General features: G+C 46.7%; 1 protein-coding gene across 4 annotated transcripts in view; it reads left to right on the top strand.

The window, feature by feature from the left end:
* The window catches only part of UNC93B1 (unc-93B1 regulator of TLR signaling), a 103357-nt gene that overhangs the window by 18254 nt on the left and 65615 nt on the right, over positions 1 to 19488 (top strand). The window contains exon 1 of one of the 4 annotated variants that reach the window (XM_089683703.1): positions 10087 to 10882. The exons of 2 other annotated variants lie outside the window; for them this stretch is intronic. The gene's annotated coding sequence lies outside the window, so the exon portion shown is untranslated. Of the gene's footprint in view, positions 1 to 10086; positions 10883 to 17488; positions 17612 to 19488 lie in introns of those variants that run through there. One more of the 4 variants, XM_089683699.1, reaches the window with a different exon arrangement.

The following is a 19488-nucleotide window of genomic DNA, read 5'->3' as shown; positions in this document are numbered from 1 at the left end:
AGGGTGAGGCAGTGTATTACTGTGTTTTAAACTGCATAGACACTTATTTTTATTGTTTTACAAAGCTATACCTACAAAAGGAGCCAGCCTTGTGATCTTTCAGGACTTTTATGATTAAAGTTCCACTTTAAGCTTTACCATGGACACAGTGAGGGTGACCACTGTACAGGGGGCATTCTTCCACCTGACCACAAACATATGAGGGGCATTCTTCCACCTGACCACAAATATATGAGGGGCATTCTTCCACCTGACCACAAATATATGAGGGGAATTCTTCCACCTGACCACAAATATATGAGGGGCATTCTTCCAACCGGCCACCGCTGTAATGGGGGCATTGTACTAAATGACCACCAAAGTAAGAGGAGCAATCTTTCAACTAACCAACACTATAAGGGGGGCAGTCTTCCAACTGAGCTCCAATAAAAGAGGGGCATTCTTTAAACTGACCACAGTTGTATAAGAGGCATTTTGTTGACCTGATCACCACTGTAAGGGGTCACTTTTCCAACTGACCAGCAGGGTGAGAGAGGCATTATTCTGGGTGACCATCACTGTAATAGTCACATTCTTTCAACTTACCATTACTGTAATGGGTGCATTCTTCCAGTTGACCAACACTGGGAGCATTTTCCAACTGACCACCACTGTAAGGGGTCATTTTTCCAACTGACCAGCAGGGTAAGAGAGGCGTTATTCCAGCTGGCCATCACTGTAATAGTTGCATTCTTCCAACTGACCAATACTGTAATGAGCGCATTCTTCCAACTGACCACCACTGTAAGGGGGGACATTTTTCCAGCTGACCACAACTGTAACGGCGGGCATTTTTCCAGCTGACCTCAACTTTAAGAGGGGCATTTTTCCAACTAACCGCAGTTTTAAGGGTAGCATTTTTCCAACTAACCACCAGTGTATGCGGGACATTTTTACATCTGACCACCATGCTAAGTGCAGCATTTTTCCAACTGACCACCACTGTAAGGAAGGAATTCTTCCCATTGACCATCAATGTAAGAGGGGCAGTCTTCCAACTAACCACCACTGTAATAGTGGAATATTTTTCAAACTGACCATCAATGTAAGAGGGGCATTCTTCTAACTGACCACCAATGTAAGGGGGCATTTTTCGAACTGTCCACCAATGTAAGAGGGGCATTCTTCTAACTGACCATCAATGTAAGAGGGGCATTCTTCTAACTGACCACCAATGTAAGAGGGGCATTCTTCTAACTGACCACCAATGTAAGAGGGGGATTTCTCCAACTGACACCATTGTAAGAAGGCATTCTTATAACTCACCACCTCAGTCTCCGCCCGAATCACACACCTGCTGGGCGACATATCAGACTGGATGTCGCTCCACTTCCTTAAACTGAACCTCTCCAAAACTGAGTTTCTTGTCTTCCCCCCAGCCCGGACACCCCCCTCCATTGACTTCTCCATCACATCCAACAATGCCACCATCAAACCCGCCCCGCAGGCCAGAGTACTTGGTGTCATTCTGGACTCCAACCTATCCTTCTGTCAAGGTCCTACCTTTTCCCAGAGGTTATGTTACTCCATTATTATTTTTATTATTATTATACAGTATTTATAAAGCGCCAATAGTTCGCTCAGCGCTGTACATTACAAAGGGGGACAGAACATGTGACAGAACAATACCAATACAATGCAAAACATGAGGGGATCGAGGGCCCTGCTCTTTCGAGCTTACAATCTAGGAGGGAGGGGATAGTGGTACAGGAGGAGATAGCTGTGGGGGATGGAGTGGTAGGAAGAGTGGAGGAGGTCGGCAAGTTAGCAGGAGGTGGGGTAGGCTTCCCTGAAGAGATGGGTTTTCAGGGTGCGCCTAAAGGAGAGGAGAGTAGGTGATAATCTGATGGGTTGGGGCAGGGAGTTCCAGAGGATGGGTGACACCCTGGAGAAGTCCTGGAGGCGGGCATGGGAGGAGGAGATTATCACGAATAGTCTGTACCTTCCACAGCTCATATGCAGCACACCAATGAAAAGCCTTCTCCGTGTCTTTTTCTGCCCTCTCACATGCCAGCATGTACCGCTTCAGCTGCCAACAGAAGAGCTCTGTCCACCACTGCAGAGAGAGCAGACCGCTAGCCACACGCACTCCCAGAAAGCCACGTGGGACGTGATGACATCATCAGTTGGCAGGACATGGGAGGGTTGCCTGCAGAGCTTCCTGAGTGCTGGTGACATCTGTATACGTCATTTACTCAGCGGACCAGCACCGCTGAAAAGAAAATACAGTACTGGTGTCGAGAACAATCTATTTGGCATGGATTGGGAAATTTTGGGCAATTTTCCTGCGGCACCCCTGGGGACTCTGTGCTGCGGCACCCTGATTGAGAAATGCTGGGCTAGTTAATTTTGCTGAAATTTCACTGCAGCTACTCAAAATGGTACTCAGTAGTTTGTATGGCCCCCACGTGCATGTATGCATGTCTGACAACGTCGGGGCATGCTCCTAATGAGACGATAGTGTCCTGGGGTACTTCCTCCCAGATCTGGACCAAGACATCACTGAGCTCCTGGACAGTCTGAGCTGCAACCTGGCGGTGTCGGGTGGACCAAAACATGATATCCCAGAGGTGTTCTATTGGATTTGGGTCAGGAGAGCATGGGGCCATTCAATGGTAGCAATTCCTTTATCCTTCAGGAACTGTTTGCATACTCTTGCCACATGAGGCCGAGCATTGTCGTGCATCAGGAGGAACCCAGGACTCATTGCACAAGCGTAGGGTCTGACAATGGGTCCAAGAATTTCATCCTGATACCTAATGGCAGTCAGGGTGCCATTGTCAAGTCTGTATAGGTCTGTGCGTCCCTCCATGGATATGTCTCCCCAGACCATCACTGACCCACCACCAAAACGGTCATGCTAAACGATGTTACAGACAGCATAACGTTCTCCATGGCTTCTCCAGACTCTTTCACGTCTGTCACATGTGCTCAGGGTGAACCTGCACTCATCTGTGTAAAGCACAGGGTGCCAGTGGCGGACCTGCCAATTCTGGTGTTAAATGGCAAATGCCAATGGAGCTCTATGGTGCCAGGCAGTGAGCACAGAGCCCACTAGAGGATGTCGGGCCCTCAGGCCACCCTCATGAAGTGTTTGATTGTTTGATCAGAGACATTCACACCACTGGCCTGCTGGAGGTCAGGTTTTGTAGGGCTCTGGCAGTGCTCATCCTGTTCCTCCTTGCACAAAGGAGCAGATAACGGTCCTGCTGATGAGTTAAGGACCTTCTACGGCCCTATCCAGCTCTCCTAGAGAACCTGCCAGTCTCCTGAAATCTTCTCCATGCTTTTGAGACTGTGCTGATAGACACAGCAAACCTTCTGGCATTGGCACGCATTGATGTGCCATCCTGGAGAAGTTGGACTGTCTGTGCAACCTCTGTAGGCTCCAGGTATCTCCTCATGCTACCACAAATGACACTGACCCCAGCCAAATGCAAAACTAGTGAAAAACAGTCAGAACAGAGTAGGGAAAAAATGGTCAGTGACCTCCACCTGTAAAACCATTTCTGTTTTGGGGGTCATCTCATTGTTGCCCATCTAGTGCACCTGTTGTTAATTTTATTAACACCAAAGCAGCTGAAACTGATTAACAACCCCCTCTGCTACTTAACTGGCCAGATCAATATCCAAGGAGCTTAATTGACTTGATGCTATATTCTGATTAAAAAGTGTTCTTTTAATTTTTTTGAGCAGTGTATTTACTTGCTGCAACCTCATCTTTTATATATTTTACCAAAAAAAAAAAAAAAAAAAAAAAAAAAAAAAAAAAAATCGGTAATTTACTGCCATTTTGCTCCTGACAATTGCAGTGATACCACATGCGTGTTAGCTGTTTTTTGTACCGTAGTATGGCCCTGAAACAATAGTGCCTACCTTGCTTTTTTTTATCCTACCACTAACTGACACGGACACTAATTAAAAAATAAATAAATCATGACTCTGAGCCAAACACTAACCCTTGATTTAGGTTTTTTTTATTTTTTAATTATTTTACACACACTTTTTATTTCTCTCTGAAAGAACAGAGAGAGAGAGAGAGAGAGAGATATAATGCATCTCTCTTCCTCCATTTAGAGAGAGAGAAAAATTGGGGACGGGCTTCACAGTGACTGATAACTGTGATAGCCAATCACAGGTTATTCAGATTACCCAGAATTGGGAGTTCCGGGTCCCGATCGTTAGGACAGGACCCAGGTCTCTGTGCTGGGAGCGAGCTGTGTGGTCATATGGTCAGGCTCCACCTAGAACTCTGGACCGGCACCTAGCTTAGGCATCCACTGAGAACCTGAGGCAGGCCCTCCATCACCCTTCACAGCCGAGCACTCCAGTGAGCGCTGGGGGAGAAAAGCAGAGAGCCAGTGACCGACAGTCCTGGCTCTCTGCTCAGAGCAGAAGGAGAGAACTGAGCGATCATGGTCTTTATGCAGAGCCAGTGAGGGATCAATGCTGGATTCACCTAGGCCAGGGTAAGGCAACCTGCGGCTCTCCAGCCGCTGCAGGACTACAAGTTCCATCATGCCTCTGCAAGTCATAGCTGTAACTGTCAGTTTTGTAATGTTGCAATGCCTCATGGGAAATATAGTTCCACAACAGCTAGAGAGCCGCAGATCGCCTACCCCTGACCAAGGCGAATATAATGTTTGTTTTTTTTAATACCCCATACTTCTCTTTTAAATAGTACTTTTCCAATGCTGGAGTCACCAAGGTGAATCTAGTTCCAAGATTCTATATCAGAGGGCAATGTCATTCTACAATAATGAAATAAATCATATCAGATAAAATCCTTAACCACATCCCACCCGCCATATAGTAATATGACAGACAAGGTGGTTCTCTCGTTCTGGGAGGACATCATATGACATCGTCCCATTCTAACTGCGCATGCGCGGCTCCCAAAGCGCGTAGCGCGGCAATCAGCGGTGCGCTGTGTCCCTCGGACACAGCGGATCACCGATCCACGGAAAGAGCCGAAGATGTCGGCTCGGTCATGTGATCAGCTGTGTCCAATCACAGCTGATCACATGTAAACAGGGAAATGCCAGTTATCAGCACTTCTCTCCCCACGAGCTGTCACGCTGAGAGCTGGAGAGGAGAGCCGATAATCGGCATTCCTCGGAGGGGACATCTACACTGATCATCAGAGCACTGATGATCAGTGTAGCCCCAGCAGCGCCACCTGTCAGTGTCCATCAGTGCCAGCTCTCAGTGCTCATCCATGCCACCTGACAGTGCCACATCAATGCCACATATCAGTGCCCATCTGAGCTGCCTTTCAGTGTCAACCATCAGTGCCAGCCAGTGCCACCTATCAATGCCAGTCAGTGCCACCTAACAGTGCCGCCAATCAGTGCTACCTATCAGTGTGCATCAGTGCTGCCTAACAGTGCCAGTCAGTGCCGCCTATCAGTGCCATATATGAGTGCTGCCTTTCAGTGCCCATCAGTGATGCCTGTCAATGCCCATCAGTGCCACCTTCCAGTGCCTCCTCATCAATGCCCATCAGTGCCACCTATCAGTGCCCATCACTGTAGCCTCATTAGCGCACATCAGTGAAGGAGAAAAAAAATCACCTATTTACAAAATTTTAGAACAAAAACTAAGAAAAAACGTTTTTTTTTTCAAAAGTGGTTTTTGGTTTAAGAAAAAATAAAAAACCCAGAGGTGATTAAATACCACCAAAATAAAGCTCTATCTGTTACAAAAAAATGATAAAAATTTCATATGGGCAGTGTTGCATGACCGCGCAATTGTCATTCAAAGTGCAACAGCGCAGAAAGCTGGAAATTGGCCTGGGCAAGAAGGGGGTATAAGTGCCCTGTAGGCAAGTGGTTAAATAAAGTAGAAACTCCAGCTAAAAATATGATAAAAATGACTAGGCCACTGCAGCGCTGGGGTGCTCAGTTCTATGTCAATGCAGTGTTTGCATGTCTTCCTTGTGCCTACATTTCCTTCTACATGCCACAAAATACTGGTAGGTTAAATGGCTCCTGTCTAAATGGACCTTGCATGTGTATGTATGCATGTGAGATAAGGACCTTAGATTGCAAGCACCTTGAGAGCAGAACTGATGTGAATACAGTATATAAACATGCAATGTAAATTGTTGACTCTATATAAATACCTGTAATAAACAATTGAAAATAAAACAAAAAACAGTCTTCACTGCAATATTCACCTTCAATTTAGAGACTTCTCCCACAGGATGTCTTCAGTCTGATGGCCAGCATCATCCAACCCTACTTCCTCTGGATCCAAGTCCTCTAGAAACCCCCCCCAGCCTATGACTGGGCAATGAAAGGAGAAGCAGCAGCAGCACTGACCTGTGTATTTCAACTGTGCTTAGAGTTCAGATTTAGGCTCCATGTGGTTTTTATCATTTAGCTGAGTTTTTTAGTGTTCCCCTCCCCCCCCCATTTTTTTTGGGGGGGGTAAAAAAAGAAAGTCCAAAAAAGCTGGTTTGCTGCAATTTACCATGTTTTCCAGTGTTAGAGTGTTTTTAGAGCAAAAAAACTCCTCTAGAATCCCACTAGTTCTGGGGGGGGGGGGGGGGGGGTCCAGACAAAAAACTCCCCTGACAAAAAAATGTTGATTACAGTCTATGGGTGCATGGACACACAGGATAACATGCTGGGGGGGTTACTGGCTGTAGAAAAAAAAATGTCAAAAGCCAAAAACAGCAGCTGCAAAAACGTCCAGTGTGCACGAGGACTTAAGATGACATGGTATCCGTGAAATCTTCTGTTCCAAAAACACTAGAAACATTTCCAGGGATAGCGTAACAAGTGTGTAATTTGAAAACCAGAGACACTTGCCATATATGCATTTATAGCAGAATCCAGGAGAATATCTCCCAGAACACTCTGCAGCACTTCCTGCAATGTAAAAACTCATTTTATGCAACTCAGGCACATCTCACTTCCAGGTCTACCTAGCAGACACACATCACAATCATCCACTGAATATTATGTGACATGCCATAGTCTTGCCTCACAGCAATCTCTTCAAGCCAGTGCAACATCTCTCCCTTCAGTGCACCCACTGCAACAAAAAAACAGGTTGCTCCAATAACGCACCCAGATTTTGCTTTCCTCTCATGTATGACAGGCATGATTTTAAAATAAAATTGCTGCTATGCCAGTGTCCTTAGAGTAAGCCATTCACAACACAGGATAATTTGACAACAATCCTAACCGAACTACAAAAATCATCTGGCAAAACTTCTGGTGCAAATAGCAGTGCATCACTGACCTTTTATAAAGTAAGCCACTGGATGGTACCAATGCACACTTCGGTGCACGCCACCATTGCTACAACAAACACTTTAGTATTTAGTCCATTCAAAAACAGGCACCCTTTTGCTGGTACTCATGAAAAATGTCAAGCCAGTCCACGACCTTCCTCCACAGAGTGACAACACTATTTGGACAACAGTGAATTCACTGAAGTGTTGTCACTCTGTATAGCTGCGTAGCTATACTCACACTGAGAAGGAGAGATCACCACTAATAATTCTTTTCAGCACCAATCAGCACAGTCTAACTCTTTCAATGGAGCGCCCTGCATCTGAAGGAATGGACATAGGGGGCGTTCTTTAATATCGCTGTCCGGCAACAGTGAGCAGCCTCTGTGATGACATCACATTAGGAAAAGGAAAAAAAAAAAAAAAAAAAAAGAATATTTGTTACTCCCCTAGGCAAGTTAAAAAAAAAAGTTAAGCGCAAAGTTTTAATAGACTTTTTTTTTGACTCCCCACTCCAGCAGGCTCCTGCTCTCCTTGTAGCCCCAGTCCATCCCTTGGGGTCATCATGTGGAATGCAGGACTATTAATTTCGCAGTGTATGTGAAGGGGGAAAGCATGCAACTGAGGACCGCTTACAGAGGAAGTTGCAGGGACCCAGATACACATATACAGGGAACCCGTGGGAGCACAGAACAAACCTTAAAGCGGAGCTCCACCCAAAAGGGGAAGTTCCGCTTTAAAGACTGGTCCCCCGCTCCCCATTGCTGGCATCCATCTTGGATTTATGCTGAGCATGGTGGGAAGCTTTTATGCCTTCAGGTCTCTGAGGTCCATCCCCCAGAGGGGTGTGGCTGAGTACATATAAGCCTGTGATCCGCACATGCTCTTTGCACTTGTGTCTTGTGTCTTTGTCTTGCTACAGCTCTGTGTATATGCTCGTGACTCTTCTGGTATTTGACTCGGCTTGTGACTAGACCATTCTCTGTGTTTTCCTTCGATCTGACCTTCCGTTGCTGAACCCGGCCCGTGACCTGTGATTCTCTGTCTACTGTTCTGTACTGTTTTGTCCCGTTGTTGTTGACCCAGCTTGCCTGACTACGCTATTGTCATTCTCACCAGCTACACGCCATTGGCGGCGGCCATTACCGCAGCCGGGGTGTCTCGGGGGCCGCGACCTGGTTCCTGGCTGCGTCAAGTCCATCCCCACCATCAGGGGCCCTGGTGAAGGGCAGCCTGGGACTTAGACTCCGCGCCCTGAGGGACTTCGGTCTGTTGGTGGTGGTTGTCGTCAGCCAGTGCGTTACCCTGCCACTAGGCCTACCTGTCCGTTCCACAGCCCTGCCCTGACACCTTCCAGCCCCAAGTCCAATCTTTAACAAGCTCGTGCAGACTCCACCTCTGCAACATCGCCAAAATACGCACGTTCCTAACCCCAGAAACCAATAAACAGCTCATCCACTCCCTCATCATATCACGACTCGATTACTACAACTCCCTCCTTACTGGCCTGCCTCGCGGCTGGCTATCCCCGCTTCAGTCGATCCTGAATACGGCTGCCAGACTCATTCACCTTTCCAACCGCTCCATTTCCGCCACCCCCCCTCTGCCAATCCCTCCACTGGCTTCCGATTGCACAACGGATCAAATTCAAAATCCTAACACTGACTTACAAAGCTGTCCACCATACTGCCCCGAACTACATCACTGACCTAATATCCAAGTACGACCCAGCACGCACACTCCGCTCCTCACAAGACCTCCTTCTCTCTAGTTCCCTGGTCTCCTCCTCCCATTCCCGCCTCCAGGACTTCTCCAGGGTGTCACCCATCCTCTGGAACTCCCTGCCCCAACCCATCAGATTATCACCTACTCTCCTCTCCTTTAGGCGCACCCTGAAAACCCACCTCTTCAGGGAAGCCTACCCCACCCCCTGCTAACTTACCAACCTCCTCCACTCTTCCTACCACCCTATCCCATCCCCCACAGCTATCTCCTCCTGTGCCACCATCCCTCCCTCCTAGATTGTAAGCTCGAAAGAGCAGGGCCCTCGATCCCCTCATGTTTTGCATTATATTGTTATTGTTCTGTCAAATGTTCTGTTCCCCTTTGTAATGTACAGCGCTGAGCGAACTATGGGCGCTTTCTAAATACTGTATAATAATAATAATAACTGACCACTAATATAAGAGGTGGGATTTTTCCAACTGACCACCATTGTAAGAAGGCATTCTTCCAACTGACCATCATGTAAGTGCATTTTTAACTAACCCGCAATAAACTGAATTAAGCAGAGTTTCCCAGAGACTTCGAAATAATTTTAAGCATATCCCTGGGATAACAAAGGTTGCTTTATAGTGGTTCTAAATGTTAAAATAATTGTAAACCCTTACATGTACCTGTCGCAAACGTGCGCAACAGAGACTGACACAGTCCGCCATTTTGTTAAGAATCTCCATTTTCTCCCCTCACTCTTCTTCCCCCCTCCCTCCTCACTCTGAGAGTCACAGTGACAGTGTATTTGTGTGTTAAAAAATGTCTAAGAGAGAGGCGGTGCAGAGGGAAGCTGATCGTTGGCACGAGCTGGAGATGGCAAGGCTCCAGCCCCAGTGACAGGTGCAGAACCCTAGAGCACAGGGACTCTACTCTGGCCGTGGGCACAGCCGCCAAGTTTCCAGTGATGGAAAAAGATAGTGACATTGACATGTACTTACTGTCATTTGAAAAAATGTGCCGTCAGTACCATGTGCCCCAAACACAATGGGCTCAGTACCTGACACCAGGGCTACGAGGCAAGGCCCTGGACGCGTTTGTTGAATTGCCAGAGGGGCAGGACGATGATTACGAAATTTTAAAAGATGCCATCATCTGGAAGTACCAGATGACCCCGGAAGTGTACCGCAAGCGGTTCAGGTCCATGCAGAAGGGACCTGGGGACTCTTACACGGATGTGGCGAGTTGCTTACGCACCACATTCCAACAGTGGACTAAGGGACTGAAAGCTGACCCCTACGAGTCTTTAGAAGATCTCATGATACGAGATCAACTTTTGCACATTTGCCTGGCAGACGTCAGACAGTTTGTCTTGGAGAGAGAGCCAGCATCTACTAACGCTGCAGCCGATTTGGCCGATACCTTCATCCACACACGAGTGTCTAACCATCGCAAGGCTCCTCCGAACGGCTGGAAGGGGGGGAAAATCGCCCCTAGCAACCTCTCCTACGTCGGTGAGTCAAGCTTCCCCTCCGCCCAGACCTGCAGCCTCTGGCCAAGCCTTTCCAGACTGACAACTGCAGATGTTTCACCTGTGGGAATGCCGAACATCTCAGGACACAGTGTCCTGAGCAGAAGCAGATGACATCAACTGGCCAGCCGGCCAGCAACTCTTCTTCCATGCTGTTCATCTGCAGGAAGATGCGGGTAACACCCACCAACTTGCAGCCAGTCACTGTGGGCAACTGGTCTGTAAGTGGTTTCTGGGTCACCGGGGCAGAAGTCACCTTGATCTGGCCAGAGGTGATTGAGCAAAGGAACCTCATACCAGGAAAGTTCCTTACCCTCACAGGAGTTGGGGGGACCCTTTCACGCATACCCTGTGCAAAGGTATTAATTGATTGGGGTGCGGGAAGGGGGATGAGGGAGGTGGGGGTCTCGGGCGAAATTCCCACACCTGTTTTGTTGGGTGCTGATCTAGGCACTCTTGTTTCTTATTATGCCCCTGCCGAGAATACCCGGAAGGGCCCCCTGGAACTCTCTGGACATGCCAAGGTATTGTGTGCAGATATTGGGGTAATGTCTGGGCAACCTGTGGATGGACAGAGGGTGGGGGCTGGGAATGGAGTGGGGCTACAGGATTCTCCATTAACTGGAGAACCAGAAGAAATCCCCTTGCCTGGGGAGGTATTGAACTCATGTGTCATTAATATTATCAACGTGACTGTTGATAATGATAATGATGACGATGAGGGTGATAATATCAGTAATGTTGATGGTAATGTCAGTAATGTTGATGATAATGTCAATAATGTTGATGATAATGTTGTTAACGCTAATGATGTTTATGATGGTCATGATGAAACAAATGATGCATTTTCATTGTTGGGAGTCACCCACAGTGGTGTGGAGAGGGCAGAGGTACAATCTCTGGGGCCTGAGCAAAGGGATGGTCTGGATAGGCCTGTTCTGTGCCCGGGCCCAAAAGATTGTGCCTCGATAAGTGCCCAGCCGTTAGCCTTGCATGGTACTGGGCAGCTGGCTGGGACTTGTAGTTCCACGCATAGGGCAGCATTCAGATGGGGATTTCAGCCTCTGGCTAGGTGTGAACTTCCCTGCTGAGAAGAGTAAACACAGGCCTGACAGGATGAAAGGCCTATCCACAGGGGGCTCGAAGCCTGAAAGCATGTCATCTGAGCATAGGCAGACAAACATGTGTCCTAGGCAATGACAGCACACCTGGAGGGGGAGTGCGAGGGGCCTCATTGTTGTTGATCCTTGGATCTCAGAGAGGGAGCTGTGGCCCTCAGCCCCAATCCCCTCTCCTTTCCACTCAGGTCCTGAAGCTGCTGGTAATGCCTATGATAGATGGTGTCTGGATTCTGGGAAACCCGGGGAGAGCTCACCATGTGGTTCAGGAGGTGGACGGCAGAATGCATGCCCCCCCCCCTGTCTTCCGCCAACCTGATCTCCCAGAAGGTGCAGGCTGAATGGGCCAAAGAGACAGAGGGAATGGCGCAGTCACGAATCCAGGGTCAGCCTGAGTCTGGGCATCCCCGGTAGTCTCGGTCCTCAAACAGGATCAGATGACCAGGCTTTTTGAGGACCTTGGAAAACTGAGCGCCAGCCCTTTGGTTGTGGCCTACCCCATGCCCAGGAGCCATGAGGTAATGGAGCATCCGGAAGGGGCCCGCTGTCTAACCATCATGGACCTGAGCAGAGGGTATGGGCCACCATCTCCAACCCAGGAGGTTCAGGACGAGTCAGCCTTCACCACCCCATGTGGCTTGCCTGAATTTACGGGAAAGCTAGTTGGGGTTGAGAATGCACCACCCACCTCTCCAGGGGTCAGGAATGACCTGCAATGCGGTGTGGAACTGGGTGCAGTTGCCCACTTTAGGGGCCTTGCGGTGTTCGGCCGTGTCTGGGTAGAGCAACTTGGGCCCCTGTCACTAGTCAGGAACAAACTGCCCGCGCCTAGTCTGACAGTCGAAAATGGTAACTGTCAGAGGGGCATGTCAGTGGTTCAGTTTTGGGAACCACCGGTAGGAAGAGACCCCCAGAGGTCTGGGCATGGGGAGACCGAGGCAGTGGTGGCCTGGTCTGCTCCCCAGGCCAAAAAGCAGGCTACGTCAGTCGTGGGGGCAGCTGGCTACGGTAAGACTCCTGGGTGCAACTATCATGGCTCAGCTGGACCTGTGACTGACCTAGCAGGTAACGAGGACTGTTCATCTTGGATGAAGGTACCTGTGGACACATCTGGGAGGCGAGTTCCCAAATTCGCCTGTCTGGTTCCAGTGCACACAGGCGCCACTACCTTTGGGTCAGATGTAGTCCTAGGCCTGAGGAAGAAGATGGGAGAGGGAAATCTCCTTCTCTACCTCGACAAGAAGCTACATATTAATATGCTAGCAGGTGACACCCCTGCGCCAAAGTGTTTTGTGAACAGGTGGGCACCCCGGCAGTCGCAACGGTATTCGGATAGCCACAGCCGACTGGTGCCCACCTGTGACCACTCACTCGGTCGGCACAGCAGTGTTGCCGGGGAGAAAAGATTCCTTTTCAGACGGAACTTGGTCCTCCCGCAGTGCAGCGGTACCAGGTGGACCCCAGGTGAACCTCTGGGCAGAGGTCGGTTGCGTCAGGAGGGAAATTGTAGTTCCCTCCCATGCAACCACCTGAGGTGGAGGTGTCGCAAACATGCGCAACAGAGACTGATGCAGTCCGCCATTTTGTTAAGAATCTCCATTTTCTCCCCTCACTCTCCTTCCCCCCTTCCTCCTTACTCTGAGAGTGACAGTGTATGTGTGTGTTAAAAAATGTCACAGGAGGGTCATAGGAGCTATAAAGGCCCCCCAGGGAGCCGGGGCCTAGCTGTCAGAGAACATGTGCTATTTCACACCTCGAAAGAGATAAGGCAAGATTTCTCACTACTAATTGAGAGAGATTCCAACCTAATAAAACCTACTCAGCATAGGTGACAGTCTCGGATAACACGTCTCAAAATCCATGTTTCCCCTATGTCTCATATCTTGGAATATGAGAGACTTACATAAAAACCGGACATATCGTCAGATGGACGATGAGCAGGCAAACAGTTTGATGGGTCACTCGCCTTGTCTCGGACACACAGGGAAGCAGAAAAATAGATCTCGTGAACCGTTTAGTGTACACTTTCATAATTCATATCTAATCATCAGACTTGTCTGCATAATAATCTACCCGCGGGTAGGATGTCACTGGTGCAGATGGAAAGTTATAGGCCAAAATATGAGTTATGGGAGATTTTTGCTCTAGTTGAAGCATCCACCCATATCTCCACACCCTAAGCGGAGATTGGTCCTTGACTTCAGAGCCACCCCCTGCTGGGGACTACAAAACAGGCTGTCAGGCCTAAGAGTGGGGAGTTGAAGAATTCTCCCATTGACCATGGTAACATAGGGAGATAAAAGCACCCTTCTGCTCTGAAACTTGGATCTGCTAACACAGGACTTTGGCAAGTACTTTAACCCTTTCACCTCTCTCTGATATCTCTTTGCTGTGCTATGGTTCTTTGTATTTGTATATATATATCTTAGGTACATCTTTTTCTGTAAATATTTTGCACCTATTTGACCTATTAGTAATAAATCTTTCCTTCTGAAAGTGTTGTACTGTTTCTATAGCGCTTTATTGCAATTTCTGAATTCCTGCCTCCAAAGAGAATGCTACTGTGTTTGTTTAAACCTCTGTATAACCAGCTTGCGGACCGTTTTATACAGACAATTATCTCAATCAATATAGTGTTATAGCTGATAATGCCGAGTTTCCTCTTTCTCTGTACAAAAAGGTTGTGGTGGCAGTGTGAAGGGTTAATTGCGTAATTAACCTGACCCAGTAACAATCGATTCAGGCTGCTGGTACATTGACTGTGGTCCATTAGCTGGAAAATTGTTGTGCAGGGTGCAGCTGGGTGTGGCATTGTTACGCACGTCACATCGCGGTTTTAGATCGGCTAGTCCTTCGGTCATGAGTTTGGGTGAGAAGGTCTGGGGTCTGACGCCGCGATTGTGAGAGTACCCAGTGAAGTGGCTGCCCTCAGGTGAAACACAGAGATAAAACAAATCCTCCTACATAAATTGTATCTATCTGTAGTCTTCTCTTCTCTACAACCATTCAAAGTGCAGAATTTATAAAGCTTTTCTGAAAGTTCAGATAACAGGGGGCGGGGAGATGAAATTATACACTGCAGAGCTCAGTGAGGAGAGCTAATTGTTCCTCCATACCACTCACAGGAACAGAGCTGAGGCTGTCAATCTGCTGGAGGTCCCTTCCCTGTCACCATTTTTCTCTTGGTGTCAGGAAAACTTGTCAGAAGTGACTCATACTGATAGCAGAGGAAGGTGGCAGAAGACAGAAATTACACTTGGTGTTCTTAATTGAGAACACAATATAAAGGGATATGCTTTGTTCATATTTCATGTCTGAGGTTTAAAACCACTTTAAGTTATTTTTTCTTAAGTCAATGCATTCTCTGCATTAAGGTAAAAAACCTAATCCCCACCAGCCTTCCCCCCCCCCCCCTTTTATCAGGGCCAATTCACACTCAGCAGCCTGCGTTCACACTGATGTGATGCAGAAATTGCAGCGTTTTCTGTGCGATTCCGTACCGCATCAGAATCGCACTCCATTCATACGAACCGCTGCGGGTGTGTATGTTAAGTTAACAACACCCCGAAATCCGTCTGCAAAATGCGGTGCGAATACCCACACAATCCGATTCTAGTGCGGACAAAAAAAAGGGTCCCGCACTATTTTGATGAAGATGCGGTGCGATCTGAGCCATACAAAATGTATGGCTCAAATCGCACCGCACAGAATTCACCTGTGATTTGTATAGGAATGCGGTGTGGTTCCTGTGCGAATCACATGCAATGTTCTACATCAGTGTGATCCCGGGCTGAGTTGCGCTAAAATGTATGGAAAATGGATGTACATTTCCATCCATGTTAGTCGCGGGATGACGTCCATTGACATACATTTTGATGTCAGTTGACATGCAGTTCAGCGCACATTTTCACTGGATGTCCTGTGTATTGTGCTGACATCCGCTTATATTCGTTGCTTTGCACTTAAATGCATACATGTTGCATTTTAGCACCACGCAGCGTTATCGTGTGAATAGGACACATTGGTAATTATTGTTTTTCAGATGTCTTTTCGTTGATCTGCATTTTACCGCTGCGCTAAAACAGCCGTCTTATTGGCCGTCAAGCCCGACCTCGATCCAGCGTTGTGCACCAGAGCAGGGGCTCTCTCCCTCCTCACAGGGAAGACTGATAGCAGTGGAAGCCATTGGCTGCTGCTCTCAATCAAATCCTGGACGCAGGCTGTGGGGCTCAAGAATGAGCATGCATGGTTACCCCCCTGAGCAAGCGGCTTGCTGAGAAAGGATGCTTGGCGAGGTGGGGGAGGAGCCAGGAATGCTGGTGGGGGACCCCAGAAAAGGAAGGTCGGGGCTGCTCTGTGCAAAACCATTACCCAGAGCAGGTATATATAACTATTTTAACCACTTTACCTCCGCCCTGTAGCAGATATACTGCTACAGGGCGGCAGGGGTGCGCAAAATGACGTATATATACGTGATTTTGCATTCCTGGGTAGGGTGTGTGTGAGCCGCATGCGTGCCCTACCTGCACCGTTATTCACAGCCTTGGCTGTTGACCACCGGGTACCAGCTAGTGATTACTCACTGGCACCCGGTGATTGAGGAGCATTAACGATGGAGGGAGAGAACTGTATGTAAACAATACAGCCTGTCAGCTCCTGTACACTGCTTTGCATGGCTATGCATACAGAGCCATACAAAGCAGTGTGCTTACAGTTGAAAGCACACACACAGAACACAGTAAAACAGCACACAGTTAACCCTCTGATCACCCTTCATGTTAAACCCTTCCTGCCCAGTGTCATTAGTACAGTGTCAGTGCTTTTTATTAGCACTGATCACTGTATTGGTGTCACTGGGGATGTCAGTGACACCAAGTCAGTTCCCCCCCAGTGTCAGAATACCCGCCGCAGTCCCACTATAAGTCACTGATCGCCACCATTACTAGTAAAAATAAAAACAAAAGCCCAGTATATATACCACCATTTGTAAACAATATAACTTTCACATAAACCAATTAATTTACACGTATTGAGATTTTTTTTTAGGAAAGACCTGGAGCAGAATACATTTTGGTCTAAATTTATGACGAAATTTGATTTTTTAAATTTTTTTACTGGATATGTTTTATAGCAAAAAGTCCAAAATTTGTTTTTTTTCTCAAAATTGTCGGACTTTTCTTTTTATAGCGCAAAAAATAAAAAATGCACAGGTGATTAAATACCACCAAAAGAAAGCTTTATTCGTGGGAAAAAAAGGATATAAATTTAATTTGGGTGCGACCTTGCATGACCGACCAATTGTCTTGTTAAAGTAACGCAGCGCCGTAACACAGAAAATGGCCTGGTCAGGAAGGGGTGTAAATCCTCCGGAGGGCAAGTGGTTAACGGATACGAACATCTCTTAGATTGTAAGCTCCCAGGATCAGGCCCTCCTAACCCTCTTGTATTGAACTGTATTGTTGCTGTATTGTCTCCCGTTATATTGTAAAGCACTGAGCAAACTGTTGGTGCTTTATAAATCCTGTATAATAATAATTAATGGGTGTAGACAGATGATCATCCGTTTGCATCGGCTAGTCCATAGAAATACGTGGGTGTCTGTTTTTCATCCGTAAACGGACAGATGAAAAACGCACATATGGAACGCCCGTGTGAAAGAGGCCTCAGAACGACTTTAATTTGAGGTTATATATTCTACTGTGGCCAATAGTTAAAAGAAGATTCTCCACCCGCTGGTCATTTCAGCAGACCGATAATAAAGGGGAACAGCAGTAGGGAAGTGAAAGTCGGTGAGCTGTGCAGCATGTTGTGTTCATAGAGGAGTAGGGATTTCCCAGCGTCTGTCTGTACTCCTCCTCCTGCCACCCTCCTCCCCTGCTCTGGCTTCCTCTTTCAGTACAAGGAAGAGGCGATGGTAGCCGCATTAGTTAAACTCTTCTAGCAGCCCTGGACACCTCTGATTGAATCAAGGTACTGTATCTGATCAGTGGCGTAGGATTTGGGGGTGCAGTGTGATAATGGGGGGGTGACAGACGACGTCAGCAGCTGGGAGTTGAGGCTACACCTACACTAGCCTCCGACGTTCAGGAATTATCTGTAAAGTATACACAAACTTCTACCCAGATCAGGTTTTCCTGCGTTCAGACATACTTGACTTGACATGCGTTTAGAGCATATAATTTTCCGCTGCACCAAACACAGTGAAACTAAATGCAATGTCTGGATTAAACCGTTAAGGGCTAGGTCACACCGGAATGCGACCTGGCATGCGATTTGTATGCCCCGCGACTTGCAAATCGCATGCCAAGTCACACCCTATTGTCCGCTATCAGAGTGGTCACATCGCTGTGGTTCTGACTTGGTTGGAGCCACACCGATTTCAAAAGTAGTACATGCACTACTTTTGCTGCGATTTGCATAGACATTTGTGTCGGATGTCTTGCAAATCGCAAGGAAATCGGCACCTCACCCTAAGTCGCACAATTTCAAAATCAGATTTGATGTGAACAGAGCCTAAAAGTCATTCTATGCATTTAGAAACAACCTATTATTTATTACAGGTGCTTATATAGGTCCATCAATTTACTCAGCGCTTTATATATATATATATATATATATATATATATATATATTCTACATTCACATCAGTCCCTAACTCTCAAGGGGTGTACAATCTAAGGTCCCTAACTTACATTCATACATACACATACTAGGGCCAATTTAGAGATGATTCAATTAACCTACCAGCATGTCTTTGGAGTGTGGGAGGAAACCAGAGTACCCGGAGGAAACCCATGCAGGCATAGGGAGAACATGCAAACTCCAGGCAGGTGGTGCAGTGGTTGGGATTTGAACCAATGACCCTAGTACTGCCAGGTGGAAGTGCTACTCACTAAGCTACTGTGCTGACCTAAAATCACGGGTTTGTAACTGTCAGTGTGAAAGACGCCCAAGCTGTTTCAAAGCCCCCGGAAGAGACAGATGGCCAAACAGTTTTGTTGATAGTTTGTTTTAGTTCTATTTATTTTATTTTATTTATTACAGGTACTTTTATATGTAAATTTACACAGTGCTTTACATATATTTTTTTAAATATATTCTTCAGATTTTTTTTAACATGTAAAAAAATAATTTTAACATATATTTTTACATATATTTGTAAATGCGGTCCAAAAATGTAGATTTGTATTTTTAAAGACATACAATATATTTGAAATTTATTTTAAAAAATATTTTTCATATATTTTGTAATAAAAACACATTTCAACGTGCAGTATTATATATATTTATTGAAATATATTTTGAAATATATTGAATATTGCCAAATTGTAGCATTTCAAATATATGGCAATATATTTGGGAAGAATATTTTAAAAATATATTTCAAATATATTTTTCTTACATGTGGGCGGATCGCATGGTATAAAACAACCATGTGATCCGGTTGCAGTGTGTTCCCAAAATTACTGCCTGCATGACTTTGGTGCAGATGTGGTGCGATTTGAGCCCATTTAAAATGAATCACTTGTGAATTAAAGAGGAATGCGATTTAGAGTTTGAACCCGAGGATAACGGACACTGATATTAATTTTAAAAAATATTTTTAATCCTATCTAAAATACACGGACTCTGAGCCCAAACTTTGACCTTGACCTTTGGCTGGGACCATGAACTTTGAGTCTAACCTTCACCCTAATGCAGGCCAAAGACGGGTCAAAAACCGGCCGTTTAAAAAAACCAAAAAAACCCCGAAAAATCAGTCGTTCAATAGGCCGACGTTACCACCAATGGTAAAGAAAATCGACCAATTTTCGTCCCATCTACGGTCGGCATTTAATTACTTCTGT

This window comes from Staurois parvus, unplaced genomic scaffold (genome assembly GCF_062004578.1).
Source record: "Staurois parvus isolate SC_StPar_1 unplaced genomic scaffold, SC_StPar_1.0 ptg000320l, whole genome shotgun sequence".
Taxonomy (NCBI): Eukaryota; Metazoa; Chordata; class Amphibia; order Anura; family Ranidae; genus Staurois; species Staurois parvus.
Note: the sequence above shows the minus strand (reverse complement) of the source record. Positions and strands in the feature narration are given on the sequence as shown.